General features: G+C 39.9%; 1 pseudogene; it reads left to right on the forward strand.

Moving 5' to 3' along the window:
• The first annotated feature begins 331 nt into the window (after positions 1 to 331).
• Positions 332 to 18,218, forward strand: LOC149170320 (uncharacterized; annotated as a pseudogene).
• The last annotated feature ends 3,516 nt before the right edge of the window (positions 18,219 to 21,734 follow it).

The raw sequence follows: 21,734 nt of genomic DNA on the forward strand, positions 1-21,734 counted from the left end.
TGACTTGGAAAACCAATTGAAGATGAACACAAACAAGATTAGGGAAACCACGAGGCAGTATGATGATGCATTGGTATTGGTGATAGATTATTATTGGAGAAATGCAGTGGCACATGACAATTTAGGAGAAGAGCCTTCACTTGCAAATTTTCAAACTCTCAAGAAGGCATTGGTAGAGATGAAATCTAACTACCTATACCTCATTTCAGAAAGAGATCATCTACTCATGCTTACTGAGATATATCATGATGCACTAGTAGGGAAAGAGAAGGAAGTCGACAAGCTTACTTATGAGCTTGAGATTTCCTAGGAGTCCTTGAAGAGCACTTAGATGGTCCTTCAAGAATCAAAGTTGCAGGTTGACCATCTTTGTATGGAGTTGAATTGTCTACATTCTTCTATGGCAACCATCACACAAGGGGATGTTAGGGACAGACGTGATTTGGTAGAGGAGCCTCCTGTGATAATGGAGCACGAGGAGCACCCAAATGAACTAACACTTGCAAAGAGGCATGTTCTAGAGGTTTCTGATTATACACCCACGAGATGTGGATACAAATTTATTTCAGACAAGGATACATCCATCTGGGATCCAAGTTCAGTTGACACAAGTGGAGTGGATATTGAAGACCCTGGTTGGCATTGGGATCCAGGTGTGGTTGTCAATCATTTACAAAGTGTGAAGGATGACTATGGTGTTGGCGGGGTGACTGACCCAATGACCAATCACTCACGTTCCTTCACACTTCCATCAGAGTTATGGTCAACACTAGTGGCGAGTTGGTTTGATGCAGGAGTGTTCAGACTTCGAGAGATGTCTTTCCACATTGTTCATGCATGGGGTTGTAGGGTGGTCAACATGCCCCGAGAGTTATTCAAATGGGATGGCATTTGTATGCCACAAGACAGAGCAATATATGGGGATGGTGTTCTTCCAATGATGTATTGGGCACAAGAGCCACCAAGGATCAACACAACAATGACATCCCCATTAGTATGTGAGGAGTCATGCCTCTTAGGTATGCCAAGACAAAGAAGGAGAAATGGCTCACATCATAGTGGGTCCACTAGCAGGATGACAAATACATTGGTGCATGCAAGATCCCAAACAATATAGTGTGTGTTAGCAACAAGCATATTCCAGAAGGGTATAGGGATATTCCATGGTGTGCAGAGTTATGTAAAGGAGTACGATGATGCATGGTGTTGCACAGTGGGATCTCAAAGCATTGCTTCTAGGAAGACAAATTGATTGAGACATCAGGCATACTAATGGGCCTATCTTACCTAAGATCGATGAATGGATAGATGAGCATAAGAGAGCATTGCATTCCTCGAAGTTTGATCTTCAATTAGGACATCACCTGATTAGAGTCAGAGAATGGGATACTCGTAGGACTACCAATGGGTATCCATATAGGTTCTTGATCACACCTTTGGGATTGACTCATGCATCTGTCACTTTCCAATCCGACATACTGTTGCAGAGGCTTCTGTTATTGTTCTTTGATGGTCTCACTACATATAGTAGGACACATGGGGGTCACCTAGGATAGTTGGGTGAGACACAATGCATCGTGAATAGGAGAATGACTTCCCAACTGAGGCATATGGTCATAGCGCGAGTTGACAAATACAAGATTAGGGATGGCATCACCCACTGCAACCGTTTCCGGAAGAAGTGTCAAAGGGAGGAAGACAAAGTGTTGCAAGATGAAGTGATCTTGAAAGGACTTGAATTGTGCTTGGAGGATCTTCTTATCAGGGGTCTAGGGTTTGGCACTGATCAATAGAAGCTTCAATAAGAGAAATTCACTAAAGGGTTTTCCTCTCAAGAGAAAAGAAGTTTTGGCCCTGGTAGAGAGCCAACATCCTGTGTTCTTGTTTTTATGTTTTGGTAGCAGTTTGATGAATTACGCACATATGCCTTAATAATAAGAAGAAGAAGAATAAGCTAATAAGGAAAAGTAAAAATACTCCACAAATTGTTATCAAAGTAACGAAGAATCACACTACACTACTTTGCCCTAGATTCTTCAACATGGTATTAGAGCTAAGGTAACACATCAAGGAAAGGGCAACTCAAGAACACTCATCAAGGAGAAGCATCTACAAAGTTGAAGCATCAAGCCTAGAAGTCTCAATCAATTCAAGGACAAGAAGGGTCTACAATCCATCATTCATCAAGGAGGTATACAAAGCTAGAAGAAGAGCCTTACATAAAGGCACCTACAAAGAAGAGCAAATTGAAGCAGGACCTACATCAAGCTACAAGTCATCAAGCAAATCTCATCATCAAGCAAGTCCACTTGAAGAAGGCAACTTGAAGAACATCAAGATCCTAGGAAGGCAAGCCATCAAGTCTTCAAGGAGGAAGCAAATCCATTACATCTCAAAATCTATAAAGTACATGTCCCCTTCTGAATATACATCAATGTCTTTTTGCAAGGAAAGCAATAAATTGGTAGGTACCAATAACTTTCTTGCATGAAAAAAGAGGATTGATCTACTTCTCAAGGAGAATGAACTCCAAGAACATGTCAAAGGAAATATCATTGTCCCTACTAAGGAACAAACTTAAGCCTTAGCCAAGTACAATAAGGATGAGACAAGAGCTCAAAGGATTCTGATAGAATCAATCAAAGACTCTCTCATTCCTTATGTCTCCAAATTTGAGACATCAAAAGAAATTTATGATAAGCTAGTAGGTTTATTCTCAGTATCCACAATCGGAGAAGTAATATCTCTAAGAAATGAATTGTACAAGATGAAGATAACAAAGGAAGGAATAGCTATGTATTTCATGAAAATCTCTGAAATGAGAGATCAACTTCAAAAGCTTGGGGAAGTCATGTCTGTTAGAGAAATGACAACTGTGGTACTCAATTCTCTACCTAAGGATTAGGGCAGCTTCACATCAAGCATATATGCCAAGAAGGAAGCAACCACTCTCAATTAAATGTGGCCTCTATGAAAAATAGAGGAAACCAGACTTAAGGCAAAAGAAGATGTGGGATCAAAGGAGCAAGCATTTTCTACAATGGCCAAGAGAAAGGCTAAATTTCGCAAATTTGGTCCACAAAGAACAAACAACAAAGACGTGTCCAAACTCCAATGTTTTGGATGCCAAGAATATGGACACTACAAAAGGAATTGTCCTAAGCTTAATAAGGACAACAACAACAAAAGAAAGAAGGAAGAAGCTCACATAACTCAAGAAGTGAAAGAAGAAGGAAAGAAGCAAAAGAAGGAAGATCCTCCGGATCTCTACTATGACTAGGTCAAACTCTTTACTTCTAGACTTCTTTCAAAGTTTTGAGTAGGATAGGAGCATGTAGGAATAGAATAAAATTGCATGGCTAGAAACATCCTCTAGAATCTAGAAGCATGATGTACATAGAGTTCTAGATACTCATGAAGATGAAGCATTTATGATAAGAACAAAAATGCATGAGTAGAAGATAAAGTTTTGAGTAGTATAGGAGCATGTAGGAATAGAATAAAATCGCATGGCTAGAAGCATCCTCTAGAATCTAAAAGCATGGTGTACATAGAGTTCTAGATACTCATGAAGATGTAGCATTTATGATAAGAACAAAAATGCATGAGTAGAAATATCTTCTAGAATATAGGAGCATGGTAGATATAGCTCAAGATATTCATGTAGAAGAAGCATACCTAATATAGGACCTCATCCACGATGAAAGGAAAAATTGATCATGATTAAGAATCTTAGAAGACCTCCATCATCAAAAGAAAAGAAACATTTGCAAAGCAAGGATCTTTAAGATCCTATGATGGAATCTTCAAAAGAAGGTTCATGGACCAAAGTAGATGTCTCATTGGGAATCCCATTCATGGGATTCAAGAAAAGGGATGATATGCAGGCAAGCTAAGATGAAGCAAGAAGGGCCACACCAAAGGATGATCAAAGGAGAATCAAGATGAGGTATGTATGCATCAAAGATTAAGTCACGTTATCATTTGTATATCATTGGGCCATGGGAATAGTTCTATAACATGATCAAGTATGAAAGAATCTCTTTCACCAAGAACATGCTCAAAGGCATGTACTATAATGCAATGAAGGTCAACAAAAGAATATGTTCATATAAGGAGTATAAGATTGCTGACTACGAAGCAAGAAGAAATGTTGACTGGTCTAGGAAGCAAGCAATAAAAAAATGCTCTCATAAGAAGCATAAGATGGTTGACCTATCTATCTGAGAAGAAGCAAATGAAGAAAGAGATCAAGCATGTGAAGAACACCATGATCACCAAGAATCACTATCTGACAAGATACTTTGAAGATATCTCCCGTGAGAAGGCAAGACAACTCTGACAAAGGAAGGAAGGACCCTTAACACCTATGAAGGCCTTGGAGATATGAAATATGCAGATAACTGATTCTACTCTACAAAGATGTCGTGATGAAAAAGCCGTCCAACAAAAGGAAAAGCAATGTTGAAACAATACCAGGATGAAGTCATGATGGGCTAGTAGGTCGAAGCATGTAAACAAGCAAGTACAACGAAGCATCCATGAGAAGTGTATTCCGAAGCATGGACAAGATGACAAAGCAGTTGCCAAGATGACAAGAAAACCTGATGAATGACAAGAAAGCCACTTTCCACGAAGGAAACAATGACATGACAAACCAGGAAGGAAAGTGGTCGATGGATGGTGCCCTACCTAGAAGAAGTTCGAAAAAAGACTTCATGACATCAAAGAAAAGGAGATCAAGCAGTTGAACGACCCACGAAGAAGTCGTTGATGAATGAAAGAGTCCCTAGTTAAGAGGGAGCTCTTACAGGTCCATGATCAAGAGGGATTTTTGGATCACCCCTTATTACAAAGGAGTGACAATTGTGTCTTCCATCTCATGGGTCATGCACTAAACCAGGACTAACAGTCGTAATTCTAGATGAAGGCCATGAATGGAAATGTAGACACAAGATAGACACAACATTCTAATCTTCACTTGGGAAGAAAGAATGGGAGGATTAGGTAATCATTTGGCATCCGATACTCTTTGAGAAAGTGTAGGGCATCCAAGACAAGAGTAGGCAAGAGGATTGATATTCTTTAAGGGCTGGGAACCCCAGATAAGAATAGTCCTAAAAGGTCATACTCAGTGAACACCCGGGTGGGTATGTACCTTGAGAGACAATGATGAAGGTGTCTAGAAATCATTGGTCTCGCCAACATTGTAGCTCGTGCTCTCATGAAGAGATGGAGCTATTAGTCAAGACCTTGCACTATGACAATGTTGATGAATATGATGCTATAACGGATGGATTGCCAATCTAATTTATCTTATGTGAATTCTTCAAGATTGATAATAGCCAAACACCTTGGAATATTGTATGAATACCTCCCTAGTTAAGAGGGAGTGTTGAAGGAAATGTAACTAGTTTCGGTCTTCATAAATGTACTTTTGATATTTGTATTTATTCAAGAAAAGAAATATTATTTTTATAATATATGTCAATGAGTTTCTTGATCATTGAAATAGGTCTAGCACTAGTCAAAAGGAAATATTGAAGGCCTTAAGGGCTTGTTACACCTTGTATGAATATGTATTAGGGTCATAAGAAGTCCTCCAAGAAAAGTCACAAGTCTTCTCCAAGCAATGGCACCATCAAAAGAAGCAATCTGAATCATGTCAAGCAAGTCGGCCTCAAGTCTTCATGTCGGCCTCTAGTCGGCCTAAAAGAAGGAGACAGACTCCTATATAAGGAGCCATTCGACCTCCTCAAAAGAGCATAAGATCATCTCTGAAATCTGCGAGGAAGAGGATAAGAAAAGGGTACGAAAAGACAAGGGAAGAGGCCTCCAAGCATAGCGAAGAAGGAAGAAACATTGAAGGTTTAAGGATTGTTCTAGGGCTAAAAGACAGTCACACGTGCGAAGAAGGAGAGGGTCTTCCTGCTGCCATAACAGCCCTCTATCACAAACATACAAACTCCATTGTTTGGGTGCAGATCATAGGCCTAAAGAGCCTCCCACTCAAGCGAGAAAGAAAGGAAGGAAAGTGAAGTAAATAGGGTTGATCTGAAGCTTATAACAGCCACACGTGCGAGAAAAGAAGGACAACCTGTGGTCATCACAGCAGCACTATCATAACCACATATATCTCATTGTTTAGAGTTCAAACTAGGCCTACAAAGGCTTATCTCTCAAGCGTGGAAGAAGGGTATGCAAGCGAAGAAGGGAAGACAATTCTAACATAGTTTTGTGAGGAGAATCACTCACATGTACAAAGAATTAGGGTTGCATGGTTGTTGCCATAAGTCTGCAACCATTGATGGAAGAAGTGTCGATCGGAGGAAGACAAAGTGCTACAAGAGGAAGTGATCTTGAAAGGACTTGACTTGTGCTTGGAGGATCTTCTTGTCAGGGGTCTAAGGTTTGGAATTAATCAATAGAGGCTTCAATAAAAGAAATTCACTAAAGGGTTTTCCTCTCAAGAGAAGAGAGGTTTTGGCCCTGGCAATAAGCCAACATCTTGTGTTCTTTTTATGTTTTGGTAGCAGTTTGATGAAGTACACACGTATGCACTAATAAGAAGAAGAAGAAGAACAAGCTAATAAGGAAAAGTAAAATTACTCCACAAATTGTTATCAAAGTAACGAAGAATCACACTACACTAATTTGCCCTAGATTCTTCAACATTTCCGACATTAAAAGTGATTTTAATTCGTTTATAAAAGTCACTTTATTAAATAAAGAGAGGAAAAATGCTTTTAAATTTTTAATTGGAGGGAAAAAGTAAGTGAATTATAAAAAGATAGAAATGAAGGGGTCTCTCCTCATTCACTCATGCATTGGTGAGTTTGAAGAAAGAGCTTTTGGAAATAGTGTGAAGGAGAAGCTTAGCGTTTTGAAACCCTAGCCATCATAGTAGACTTCATTGTTGAAACTAGACACCCTAGTTTGGATTTGAGAGTGAAATCACTCAAATTTCACCGCTAAGCTTCAATGGAAAATAAGGTTTTCGAGAAATATTGCGGTATTCAAGTGTTATCAGTCGGTTTTAGAAACTTATTGTGTAATTTCTATATCATTTTTGCAGATGGAATAGCTACCAGAAGTGTGAGCCTTGGGAATCAAGCTTCCAGTCTAAATAAAGGTTGAGTTTGCAATTTAATGTTGTTGTACCCATCGTGGTGGTAGTCTGAAGATCTCAGTAGTTTGATTCACCCTTTTTGTGGAGCAGCATGAATACCAGTCAAAGGTACTTCCTTAATTTGAATGTTGAACGAGTTTCCTGGTTGTTTGGGACTGCGTATTCATGGCAGAGTTGGACGTGTGGACCATGGGGTCTATCTAAAGATATGGCCAAGTCGAGTACCTAATTTATGGGTTATGCATCAGTGGTTGGGTTATGCATAGCTTTGTGGGAGTTCAAAAATTGCTACAATTGAGGTATTTTATTCTCTAGTGGGATGTGAGATTAAGTATAATGCTCAGCAAAATCTTAAGGCTATGATTTCCTGTTGACCACGAGTTTTGGAGAGTTTATTGAAGGAGATAAGCCACTCTTGTACACTCATCATTGTTGGAAACACATTTTAGGCAGCGTACTACCTCTAGGATTAGTTCTACTTGGAACCCCAAGAGCTGATATCAAAGGTGAACCTGTACATGCATTTCTGCGCAACGTATATCATAGACCAGAGTTCAAGTGATGTTCTAGTGAGTTGATATTGTGTATATGGACCCATTAGTGTTGTTTGTATTCATCTTCAAAAATATACTACTCAAAAGGACCATGACTTCCACATATTCTGGGTTGTTGAAATCTGACATAAAGTGTTGAAGAGGACGTTGTCATCATATCGACTAAAAGTAACCAAGTTCCATCCTTCCTATCTACTGTATCAGCTCACTATTTTAGTCTCACAATAAATGGTATTTCACTGTAAAATTCTGAGTTGAAAATGTTAATGGAAAGTGGCATATTTTGTTATGGCACGGTGTTACTTGAATAATATTTGTATGACTGAGTTTAATGCATGAATATGTCTCTGTTGTGAGATATTTATGAGTTTATGCCACTTATTTTAAAGGCTAATTTGAATTGAAACAAGAGAACTCACCTATAGTAAAGAACATGGGATATGTTTGACAAAATACCCAACACGAAGAGTCACTATAAAACTCAGAAATTGGTGGTCATTTGGAAAATTTCCAGTTATGAAACTATGTGAGTGCATTTGTCAATTTTCTCAGTATTCAATGAAATATCAATTGTTGGTTCGAGGCTGGATTCTCCATATTTATGTCATTGTCTGTGTATATGTTAATTTTAGGCAACAATGGTATATTTTATGCTTTAGAGCAATTTTACTTCAATTTCTTTATTAGCCCAGTATCAATATTCAGATTAGCAATCACATCAACATGATAGTAAAATGCAGATAGAACATAAACATAGACAGTAGAAGACAAGCCATGATAAGAGGACACAAGATGTGGCACCAGCCAAGGACAAACCCTACTGTGGGGAAACCCTTGATCAAATATTTTTTTAGTCTTTAATAGTTCAGCAGCGAGAGAGTACAATTTACAAATCTGATAATTTATAACAACATCAAAAGAGCCCTAACCAGAAAAGTCAACAGGGTAGATTTGACCTACAGCAAACCGGTCAACTTCAGCCTCCAAACAACAAGATAAAACAACCCTCAAAAGAGTCAAATTCAGCCTAGTCAAACTCTGGTCAAACAGCGCACATGTGGTCAACCCTAGCTGCAGTCAACGTTGGTCAACAGTCAACGTTTAGCCTCAATTTTTGTGCCCAAAAATGTGGCCTGCCCAAACAAAGATAACCCTCACAAAAACACAGTCAAAGGAGGTCAACGCATGCTGGTCAATGCTTAGTCAAACTATCCAAAAATTCAGTCTCCTGGAATTTCGGCCTCCTGAAATTTCGCTCTCCTAAAATTTCGCTCTTCTAAAATTTCAGCCTCTTGAAATTTCACTCACCTAAAATTTTGGACATGTGGAGAGAGAGAAAAAAGTGTGAAGATGAGTGTGTCCAAATGAGGTTAAGTCACCTTCTATCTATATGCAACATTGAGGATGAATAGACGTGATTGTTGGGCTTCTGAGCCTCTATAAGTTTGTTGGCGGACCTTGACAATTTGACCATACTCAAAATAAATTCATAACTTCATTTGTACATGTTAGAATCGAATGATCTTTGGATCAATCCTACAACTCTCGAAAAGAGGAATCCAAGAAAAATAGCAGTTGTCATAAATAAGATGACCCGTGTGGAGTTTGGCCCTAATTGCCAATTTTAACACTCCCTCTCAACTAGGGAGAACTCCATCTACGAATCCATCTGCCAATCTGTACTATCTTTGCCATCAATGAATTGCTCTACTCTGTTGAACTATGATGAAGAAGAAGTGATCGAGAATGTATCATACCATTCTCTATTGACCCGAAGTTAGTCCCAATCAAAGGAGAGTGTGCCATTCCACTCTTACTGACTGGGAGTCAATTCCAAATAAAAGAGAATGCCTTGTACCACTCTCACTAACCCGAAGTCAGTTCCAATTGATCCTATATCAATATCGATCATCCTAACATAGGGAGTACGGTAGTACACGATGCATCCATCGCTAGTACTATGGTCCCTATCCCCATTTACCTACTCATTGGCCAGATGAGAGGTACTTCCCATGAGTCCCAGACTGCATGAGTAGAAGGATGAACCACTCATCCTGCCTACATGTCACCAAGGGGTATCGCAAGGGAAGGTTGAACCACTCACCCTGTACACAGCAAACCAATAGGGAAAGGCTAAACCACTCACCCTATGGTTGTTCATCACTCCAAGAAGTACCCCAAGCCCCCCAGAGCTCCCAGGGCTTAATGTCCATCTCATATAGGACCCTCATAAGAGGGTCTCTCCAAGATTCCAAGTCGTTCTCGGAAGGTCAGGAACTTGACCTTCCCCAAGGGATTTGTAAGAACATCGGCAACCTGCTCATCAATCCCAATTTGATGGAGCCTTATTGCTCCTCGTCGTACCATATCCCAGATAAAGTGGTACCTGATATCTATATGTTTGGAGCAATCATGAAACACGGGATTCTCTGATAATCAAATCCCACTCTGGTTGTCGCAGAGGATCACGGTGGTATCCAGTGCCTCCAAACAGCTCACTAAAGAGCTTCCTCAACCAGACAGCTTCACAGGAGGCCATACTAGCAGATATGTATTCGGCCTCAGCAGTGCTTAAGGCAACCGATTTTTGTTTCCTACTCATCCAGGATATCGAAGCAGAACCCAAAGAAAAACAACATCCAAAAGTTCTCTTGCGATCCACGACACTGTCAGCCCAATAAGCATAAGAATAACCATGCAACCTCACATCTCCGGCAGTGCATCTCAGTCCATGAGTGATTGTGTCTCGAAGATATCTCAAAAGATTCTTGGCACCAATCCAATGTATATGATTTGGCTCAACCATATATTGGCTCAATGTGTTAATTGTAAAACATATGTCCAGATGGGATTTCACCAAGAACATCAATGCTCTTATGATTTGACAATACTTAGAAGCATTTCCCGATTCAGGTCCAGCAGCACTACCACATAACTTCTTAGAGTTAAGTTCCACTATAGCTTCTTAGAATTTTCACTATAACCCACAAAGATTCCTTTCTTCCCAGATGCACCCAATTTGCCTCTTTTCTCTTTCGACACATGAAAATATATGGGACTTCCAAAAATTCTAAAATGAGAGACATCGGGTTTCTTACCAGTGAACATTTCTTCGAGAGTCTTGGAGTTCAATGCTTGATGAGGGCATCGGTTTTGAACATACATAGCGGTATTTGCAGCTTCAGCCCCTAGGAACTTCGGAAGGCCTTGATCATGAAGCATGGCACGAACTGCTTATACAATAGAGTGATTCTTCCTTTCAGCCACACCAATCTGCTCAGGAGTGTATGGCATTGTAGTCTCCCTCTTAATGCTAGTTTCTCTGCAATAATCTTGAATTCATTGGTTTTGTACTCGGTCCCATTATCAGTCCTCAATATCTTGATTTTCTTCTCAGATTGGTTTTCGATCAAGGCTTTGAAGTGTCGGAACCAGGTGAACACTTCATCCTTCTTCTTCAAGAAGTAGATCTAGGTCTTGCGAGAATAATCATCTACAAAGGTAAGATAATATAAGTATCCCCCCAAAGAGTTTACGGGCATCATACCAGATATGTCGGAGTGGATCAATTGCAATATATATGTGGTCTTGCTATTGCTTGAGGGGAATGGTCCACTTGTAATTTTTCCTTCGGCACATCCCGGACATACACCTTCATGCTCTACTTTGAACTCAGCCATACCTGTCACCATCTGTCTCACATCGGGTAGGGCCTTATAATGAAGATGGGCAAACCTCCAGTGCCATAGTTCAAATTATAGAGATGTGTCAGAAGACATGGCTCCCAATGGACTTCCTCCAACTTGATACAAAGTGTCAACCCTGAACCCAAGAGTAAAAGCATCTTTAACATTTATTTTCCAAACACGTACCTTTCCATCGATGAATGCCACCTTGAATCATTTGTTCTCCATGGCTAAAATGGACACCATGTACTTCTTGAGATTGGGTACATATAGTATTTCTTGCAAATGAATAGTGTTACCTTGATTCAATTGAAGGGTAACATTCCCTACTCCCTTCACAGGATAGGTGGCATCGTCTCCAAGGCTGATCTCCAAGTTTGTCTCCTTTTCTATCAGATTAGAGAGGGCTTCCTTGTATCCGATGAAGTGCCTTAAGGCAACACTATTAATCAGCCATTTCCCAAAGTGTTCGGAGGAGACGCAGTGGAGAGGGTCGATACAAGACAGTGGAGACTCAATGACATTTGATTTTTCATACCTAGAGTTCCTTCATTTCTTGGAGGGTCGACCATTTCCTTGATGTACCGCATTCTTTTTTCCTTTGCCATTGGACCTGCCATTCTTTTGATTGTTGTTGTTGAAGTTTCCCATGGAATGATTGTGATCATCATCATGGGATGTGTCCCTTATATTTGGACACTCCCTTGCATAGTGGCCAAACTTATTGCAAAAAAAGCACCTGCCCTTCCTTCCTCCCTTAGATCCAGGCTTTCCATGGAAATAACCTTTAGACCCTGCATTATTTCTCCTTTTGCCATGAGCGGAGAATGCAGTGGGGCTGCTTCTATTAGAAGGCATTTCTTGCTCCACCATACTTGTTTCTTCTTGAATGCATCTCGACATCAATTCTTCAAACCCTAGAATTCGATCATTGTTGAGGACAGTGCTTCTAAATACATACCACTCAGGTGGGAGTCCTCCAAGGGTGGTGAAACTTATTCTTGAGAAATACATTTTGATTAGCATTACTAAACTTGAACATGTCGACCAAGTTGTCGTAGATCTCCTTGGAGGTCTTCAATTCAGAGCTGTAGGCCACCAGATGCTTGTCAATGGAATCCCTGATAATCTTCTTTGCATTGACTTCAGCCCTATTGTACTTGGTCTTCACAACAGCCGTGCATTTGAAGGAGGTTCAGGGATTTTACCCTGCACATAGTGCATGACTTATTTTTCTTCCAAGGTCAAATCAAGAGACATCTTCCATCCATGACAGTCAGATTTATCATGGAGTTTGTCTTTCACCGGGAAATAGGATGAGGAACACATTGAACCTTTTGTCCATGTCCGACTGTCTTTGGTGATTGCTCTTTCACTCTTGCTTGGGCTTTGTCTTAACCTGGCTCTGATACCATGTTAAGTTTAGGCAACAATGGTATGTTCGATGCTTTAGAGCAATTTTACTTCAATTTATTTATCCCAGTATCAATATTCAGATTAGCAATCACATCAACATGATAGTAAAATGCAGATATAACATAAACATAAATAGTAGAAGACAAGCCAAGACAAGAGGACACAAGATGTGGCACCAGCCAGGGACAAGCCCCAATGTGGGGAAACCCTTGATCAAATCTTCTTTTAGTCTTCAATAGTCTAGCAGAGAAAGAGATAGTACAATTTACAAATCTGATAATTTATAACAGCAGCAAAAGAACCCTAACTAGAAAAGTCAACGTTGGTCAACAAGGCAGATTTGACCATCAGCGAATCAATCAACTTCAGCCTCCAAACAACAAGATAAAACAACCCTCAAAATAGTCAAATTCAGCGCAGTCAAACTCTGGTCAAACAGCCCACTTGTAGTCAGCCCTAGCTGCAATCAATGTTGGTCAACAGTCAACGTTTAGCCTCGATTTCTATGCCCATAAATGCGGCCTGCCCAAAAAGAGATAGCCCTCACAAAAATGCAATCAAAGGAGGTCAATGCATTCTGGTCAACGCTTGGTCAAACTGTCCAGAAATTAGGTTTCCTGAAATTTCACTCTCCTGAAATTTCGGACGTGTGGAGAAAAAGAGGCCCAGATATCCATACCCAATCAATGAGGAGAGAGAGGAGTGTGAAGATGAATGTGTCCAAATGAGGCTAAGCCACCTTCTATTTATATGCAACGTTGAAGATGAAGAGACGTGATTTTTGGGCTTCTGAGCCTACATAAGTTTGTTGGCCGACCTTGACAATTTGACCATAATCAAAATAAATTCATAACTTCGTTTGTACATGTCGGAATCGGATGATCTTTAGATCAATCCTACACCTCTCGGAGAGAGGAATCCAAGAAAAATATCAGTTGTCATAAATAAGATGACCCATGTGGAGTTGGGCCCTAGTTGTGAATTTTAACAGTATATTTAAGTATCAATAAATATATTTCACCTACAACAGTGTAATTGCGACGTGTTTGACAAAAATATCTCAATGGCTGAACCAATCAACTCAAAAAATTATAGCAGAGCAGAGTTATTTCTTAAGAAGGAATACAACAGCTTCCTCATCCTAGCCTTCTTGCAACCACCTCTAATATTTACCACGTTGAAGTATTTGTGAGGAAGAATCACCCTAGAATAGGCTTTAACTAAAATAAACCGTGAACACCATAGCGCAAAAACATATTAAAATTTTGAATGGTTCTTTTTGTATGTATTTGAAGTTGGCATCTCATTGAAACATTTCAGTATATAGCACTTTCTCAAATACGTGTACTAGATTTACTGAAAGCACTTACATCTTTCATTTGCAAGTATTTTAATTTTCATTCTTGTACGTTGTTTATGGTCATTTGGATCAAGTCTAAAGTTTCATATTATTGTTGTATGTCAGCATATTTCCTCTTTCTAAGTACAAACAACCTTTTACTTGCAAGCATTTTATCTCCAATTAAGTGCTTTCCTTTCAAAAGTGTATTTTCATACTGTAGTGTTGCTTTTATTCACTAGCATTTGTCTTGTAGCTTTTCATTTTATTTGATCTTGTTGTATCTTGAAGATATTTCCATTATTGCAAGTACTTTTATTTATTTGAGCATATATTTTGTTTCTTGCAAGAATATATTTGGCACTGGTCTACTTACATTTGCCTTGCAGGAAACATTGTTGAGTCATATTGATCTATTTACATTTTGATATTGATTATATGCTCCTGATCATTTGAGCTTTCTAAGTTTTTATTGCTTCAAGTTATATTTCAAGGTATTGAGCAGTTGATGCTCTAATTGACTTACTAATTATCTCCTAGACTTCTTATTTTAGCAAGTTTTCCTTTAACATCTTCCTTAGGGTCCACCCCACTTGGCTTTAGCTAGGAGAGTGCCTAAACTGAGAGAGTTGTGATTAGGTGACAGCCCCTTCTCTGAGCTTTGCCACCAAGGTCACACCTAATGGGGTTGAGGATTTTTCCCACATTAATTAAGGTGTGTAAGCAAGGCAGCGACACACCCATTTAAAACCTTCTCACTCAGCATGATTTTCTCTTATATAGATTTATATAATGACTACTCTGAAAACCATGTTGCATTTCCATCGTAGACTGATTTGTTTTGATCTGCCGGATTAATATCTTCAGAAGCAGTTTTAGGAACTTCTTGTCCTCTCTTAACATCATTATATATTGCAACATCAGGATAACATGGAAGCGCAAACTCTGAAATCAAAGAATCATGTGAGAACAAAGAACTTTTAGGGACTACTTCCATATCCACATCAACCAAAGACCCTAATGACTACATCTACAGATATCATAATTTGTTCGCTCCCTTATTCAAGTACGTACAGAATGCTACAAATGCCACAACCTTGGGCTTATAGAATGATTGCAGAAGCAGCATAAAATGGTCTCTTAAACAAATCAAGGAAGAAGATATTTCTACAGGGCAAAAAGAAAAAATCACGAAGGTATGGAAGAGAAAACAAGAAGAAAATAGTTGCATTAAGCTGGCCGCTTGAGAATTTCCCTGTACCTGGAACTCATGAAAAGAGGGGTCACATACACCAAAGCTGCTACAAAACTGGCGAAGGTTGTCAAAGATTGGAAGAACAAACATATGAGGAGCTTTTTGTAAGTACACCAGATGTTTCATATGGAAGTTCATCACATCAGGGCCAGATGTGCCAACTAGTATAGGGAAAGGACAAAAGACTGATATGTGTATAGATTTCTCTAATCATAATGAGTCTAATTATCAGGGCTATTATAGTGCAGAGGAAGTAAACAATGCGACTCAAGATCCTCGAGATCATCATGAGAAACTCAAAAGTGAAAGATCTTCCACTGAAAGTATTGATATTAGGCGTGATCAAAATTCTCGGAATATTGCTCCAGAAAATTCCTTGTGTGCATTCTATTCAATAACAAAGAAGTATAACTTATAAGTTATAAGCATGAATATGAGGACACAAGGCATTCTCTATCAAAACTAGACATATCAGCAGAATTGGCATGTCCAGATCTACATGTTAAAATTGGCAACCAGGGCAAAACTTCATGTGGGTCATCTTATTCATGGCTAATAATATTTTTATTAGATTCCTCTCGTCGAGAGGTGTAGGATTGATATAAAGATCATCCAATTCCGATAAGTATTCATGGAGATATGAATTTATTTTGATTATGGAATTATTATCAAGCCGACCTACAACTCATGTAGGCTCAGAAGCCCAACAGTCGCATCTATTCACCCACCAACGTTGTGTATAAATATAAGAGGACTTTTCCTCATTTAGACTCACTCATCTCATCACATATCTCTCTCTCTCTACTGCGCAGATATGAGTCTCTTCTCTACTGCGCTGAAATGGGTCTCTCTCTCTCACACATGTGAAGCCGGAAGCTGTTGAATTTGAAGCTGCAACTGCAGAAGTAAATATTGACTTGCGTGGCCTAGAAGATCTCCTCTTTGGAACTGCGTTGTAGGTTCATCTGAACCTCCTTTGAAAGCCGCAACTTTTGGTGGTGGAATGAAGTCAATCCGACGAACGGTTTGCAAGATATCGACTGCCCTAGTTTGAAGCCGGAAACTGCTGAAATTGAAGCTGCAACGGCAGAAGTAAAGATTGACTTGCGTGGCCTAGAAGATCTCTTCTTTGGAACTGCGCTATAGGTTCATCTGAACCTCCTTTGAAAGCCGCAACTTTTGGTGGTGGAATGAAGTCAATCCGACGAACGGTTTGCAAGATATTGATTACCCTAGTTTGAAGCCGAAAACTGCTGAAACTGAAGCTGCAACTGTAGAAGTAAAGATTGACTTGCGTGGCTTAGAAGATCTCCTCTTTGGAACTGCGTTGTAGGTTCATCTGAACCTCCTTTGGAAGCCGAAACTTTTGGTGGTGGAATGAAGTCAATCCGACTGTGGGTTTGTGAGATATGGTCTGCCCTAGTTTGATAATGAAGCCGCTAATACTGATGCTACTGAGCTAGGGTTTGCTACTGCTGATATGAATCAGATTTATTGTACTATTTCTCTCTGCTGAATTATTGAAGATAAAAGAAGATTTGATCAAAGGGTTTCCCCACACATTGTGGGGTTTGTCCCTGGCTAGCCGCCACATCTTGTGTCTCTTGTCTTGGCTTGTTTTCTGTCGATCGTTTAATGTTTTATCTGCACTTTACTTTATGTACATGTGAAAAAAAAAGTAAATTGTTATAAGCATAGAACATACCATAACTTAACACTACACAATCAATATGTCAGCGAACTAGCACAGGACAGACATTGAACCCTGATGAGGCCAATTTCACTACTGATAAGGCTTATGAGGACCAAGAATTAGAGGTGGATACAGATACGGAGGCTCTCCTTTCAATTCTTGATTTGTGATGAGCATTTTTACCTCATTCACCAGGGAATGTAAATTTTCTTGCATTGATTGCATTTTGACACAATGAAATCATATGGAGCGAGTGATAGAAATTTACAAACAGGCAAGGCAACTGTCTGGAGATGCTGCCACTCTTGATACTCCCATGAATGTCCAAATTGCAGTTACAAAAGCAATCTGATAAGTTTTCACTTTTGGAGACAGTAAAGAGGAACTGCTCTATGCACCAAAAAATGGGCCTCTGACTGATGTGGATATGGAACTAGTCCCTAAAAGTTCTTCTTTCTCACGTGATTCTTTGATTTCAGAGTTTGGGCTTCCATGTTATCCGGATGTTGCAGTACATAATGATGTTAAGAGAGATCAAGAAGTTCCTAAAACTGCTTCTGAAGGCATTAATCATGCAGATCAAACCAAATCAGCCTATGATGTCAATGCAGCAGGGTTTTCAGAGCAGTCATTGTATCAATTTATATCAGAGAAAATCAGGCTGAGAGACAGGGTTTTAAATGGGCATCAAATCTATTTATTTGACAGGGCCTGAAAATTTTGACTGTGATCATAAAACAACTGTAGATGCAGATAATCTTCGGGTGGTTGCATATGTTGGCTCTGCCACTACACCTGACAGTGAACATGTTTCAGAAATGATAATTGAAAAGCACTGACAAGATGTGGAGTCTTGTTCCAATATTCTGCACTCTGAAACACAATTTTTTCTTGTAACTTCTGTGCAAGAGGCGATTCTGTAGGGATGAATGAAATTCATGTAAGATGTCAAGGTGGAAGTCAAACAAAGAAGTGTTGGAACATACAAGGATAACCCACGCAGAAGCTTTTAAGTTAGTTGATTCTAAATAGTTAGCTTCAGCTGTCTATGTCATGCATACCTTGAAGAAAGCTTCCTCTCATGTCCACTTGCTCGCAATTCTACTGCCACATTACACTGAGGTGTCAATCTGCAGTGTCTCATAGTTTTGCAAAGAAATTTCTGAGCTGGAACAACAGAAAGATGACAGAGAGTCTTGGTAACGCAAAGAAGGGCAATCTCAAGGTGAAGGCACAAGGCAAGTGTTCCCTGTTGAAGAAAACGCAGATTTTTGTACTTGAGAAGCACAAAGATAGGGAGCAGCCTTTGCTATTGATGTCAAAGAGGGAGAGAATCCAGACAGGGGGAGCAGCTGTCAGAAGAAGCAGAGGTCGAAGTACAGGGAGAGCATCTGTCAAAAGAAGCAGATGTCGAAGTACAGGGGGAGCATCTGTCAGAAGAAGCAGATGTCAAAGAGTTTTCATCAATAACAAAGGGGGAGATTGTTGAAAAAGGTTGTTATTGATGTTAACGGCAGTCGAGATGGAAGAAAAAGTTACATAATCAAATGGATAGTCCAAGATCTTTCCAGTGATAGGTCGCAAGCCTTCTTACTCTTCTTTCAATCTTGTCTATCATTACATGTACTTGAAATATTTGATACATATCCCTTGATAAAATACAATAGATCCATGATATCCACAATTGAAAGTGGATCACACCCATTCATTTTTTCTCAACAATAAATAGACTGTATTGTATCGGTGTGTAGTTGATATCTTAATCTTCTTAAGTGGGTTCTACTTGCCCACAATGAGAAACAATTCCATCATAACTCTTGTTGAATATGAGATTCAGGGTTGCCATTTCTATAACATCACCCTTATCTCCTTATGATTTGTGTGATCAATGGTCCTAAAAGGCACAATGAAGATTCCAGACTGTTGGTCACAAACTGACAAGTGTAGGATTAAAGTTGGAACGTAAGATCCGGGTCAACTTATCTGTACCAATCAATGTGAGAATTTCTGAATCTACACATCAAGAACCCCTACTGCAATTATTGGTTTAACATCTCCTACTTGTTCTTTGCATTAACAAGTTATTCAATTACATAAATATCGATGTAAAACACTATTGCAGCCTACACATACATACAGATCATTAACTGAAATACACTGAGACAATCACACAAGGGGCACCATTATTTTTGGACAATCATCCCCAGAAAAACCCAATTCGGAAAAACCGGTGCAGCATATCTAGGGTGCCAGATATGGCTCACCCAACAGAGAAAAATCCTGCTAGAAGTACCTCTATCCAGAGACAGATATTCCGGCAATTTCAGCAACCGCTGATCAAACCCCACAGATGACCTGGTTGTTCCTAGTGCTGGGCAGCAATGGCTGCTCCAAGCTCTATGTTGGAACTGCGTCACCTCCTCTAGGAGCTGCGTCAACCCCATAGTTAGCCTCCCTTGCTCAGAAAGTCGATTTGCTGAACTGCTCCTTCTCTACCCCACAAAATCTCCCCAGCGTTGCCTCTAAGGGCCTGCGTCAACCCCTACGGCTTTTGTGTCAGCCCCTACGGCCTCTGCGTCACCCTCTCTGGGACTGCGCTGTCTCTCCCAGTGTTGCTCTGCTTCTCTACTATGTATTCTTCGGCCTTGGACTGAAGTCCCTCTATTGAACTGCCCCTCACTGCAACTCAGATCACTAGCTCGATTTTCTCAGCAAACCTCGCCCCAGAAAAATCGAACTCTTTGATCAATTCGATGTATCTCCAACTGACCCTCAAGCCTCCTCTTATACTTTTCCTGTTGATGAATCAACGACTGTGATCTAATCTCTAATCAACGGCTAAGATTAAAACAGGCTTGATCCTCGTCACTTAGAACCTTCTCACCCATATTTTTATTAATACACATTAATATTTTTATTTTCCTAAGTTTAGACTTAGGAACCCATTAAAAATATTAATTATTTTAATAACTCCTCATCCACGTGGAATTTCTCCAAATGATTTTTGGGTTCTGGAGATCTTATCTATTCTATCCCCTCCACCAAATTTTGGATCTAGAGCACATTCGATGCTACGCAAAATCAACACTCCCTCTTAGTGAGGAATGTGCTCTAGCAATACTTCCCCATAGAAGCATTACATTGATCCACTACATCGGTCCTCTGTGTTGTTGATGCTTGGCCTGCTGCGCTTCATCCACTGCACCGCTGCTTCCTATATTGTTGCCCATGACTCTTCCACAGCCACTGCTACATCTGTACTACAGCTCCCTCTCAAAATGTTGCATCATGTTGCCCATAGCACTACCACTACTAACTGTTGCAATGCAACTCAGTTGCTGAGAAGTAAGCCACTGAAACCTCACCCAAACACTAACATCCTGATCAGTATGAATGCCTCGTGATCCTAAATCTACCTCTGCTACTAATCTGTGTTGACCCTCTGTGAAAATTCCTAAATCTAACACATCAGAAACCCCTACTGCAATTACTGGTTTACAATCTCCTACTTGTTCTTTCCATTAACAAGTTATTTAATGGCATAAACATCGAAGTAAACACTATTGCAACCTTCACAAATATACAAATCATGCACTGAAATAAACTGAGACAATAACACAAGGGACACCGTTATTTTTGGACAATCATTCCCGAAAAAACCCAATTCGGGAAAACAGGTGCAGCATATAGAGGGTTTGTATTATTAAGCAGATTTCGTGAATACAACTAAGGTGCCAGAAATGGCTCACCCAACAGAGAATATCCTTGGTAGTAGTACCTCTATCCGGAGACAGATATTCCAGCAAGTCAACAACCGGATGATCAAACCCCACAGCAACTCCTGCTGTTCCCTATGCTGGACAGCGAAAGCTGCACCAAACACTGCTCTAGAACTGCGTCACTCCTCCAGGAGCTGTGTCACCCTCTCTCGGCTCAGAATCTGTTGATCTACTCCTAGTCTGCCCCACAAAATCTCCCCAACGCTACCTCTGAGGCTCAGCGTCAGCCTTCTGCGTCCTTTGTGTCAGCCCTTCTAGGGCCTGTGTTGTCTCTCCCGGCACTACGCTGCCTCTCTGCTATGTATTCTTCATCATCGAATGAAAATCCCTTGCTGAACTGCCCCTCATTGCAACTCTGATCACTAACTCGATTTCCTCAAGAAACCTTGCCCCAGAAAATTGAATTCTTTGATCACTTGGTGTGTCTCTAACTGACCCTGAAGCCTCCTCTTATACTTTTCATGTTGACGAATCAACGGCTGAGATTAAGTCCCTAATCAACGGCTAAGATTAGAAATGGCTTGATCCTCGTCACTTAGAATTTTCTCACCCATATTTTATTAGTACGCATTAATATTTTTATTTTCCTAAGTTTAGACTTAGGAACCCAATAAAAATATTAATTATTTTAATATCTCCTCATCCGGGTGGGATTTCTCCAAACGATTTTTGGGTCTTGGATATCTCATGTGCCTTAGCCTCTCCGCGAATTTTCAAGGCTATATCACATCAAATGCTACCCAAAATCAACGCTCCCTCTTAGCGAGGAATGTGCTCTAACAATGCTTCACCATAGAAGCATCACAATGATCCTCCGCATTAGTCCTTTGTGTTGATGCTTGGTTTGTTGCCCCACATCCACTGCATTCTTTCTTCCTGTACT

This window comes from Pinus tabuliformis, chromosome 4_2 (genome assembly GCF_031772625.1).
Source record: "Pinus tabuliformis cultivar Carrire ecotype Pingquan chromosome 4_2, CPIR1, whole genome shotgun sequence".
Taxonomy (NCBI): Eukaryota; Viridiplantae; Streptophyta; class Pinopsida; order Pinales; family Pinaceae; genus Pinus; species Pinus tabuliformis.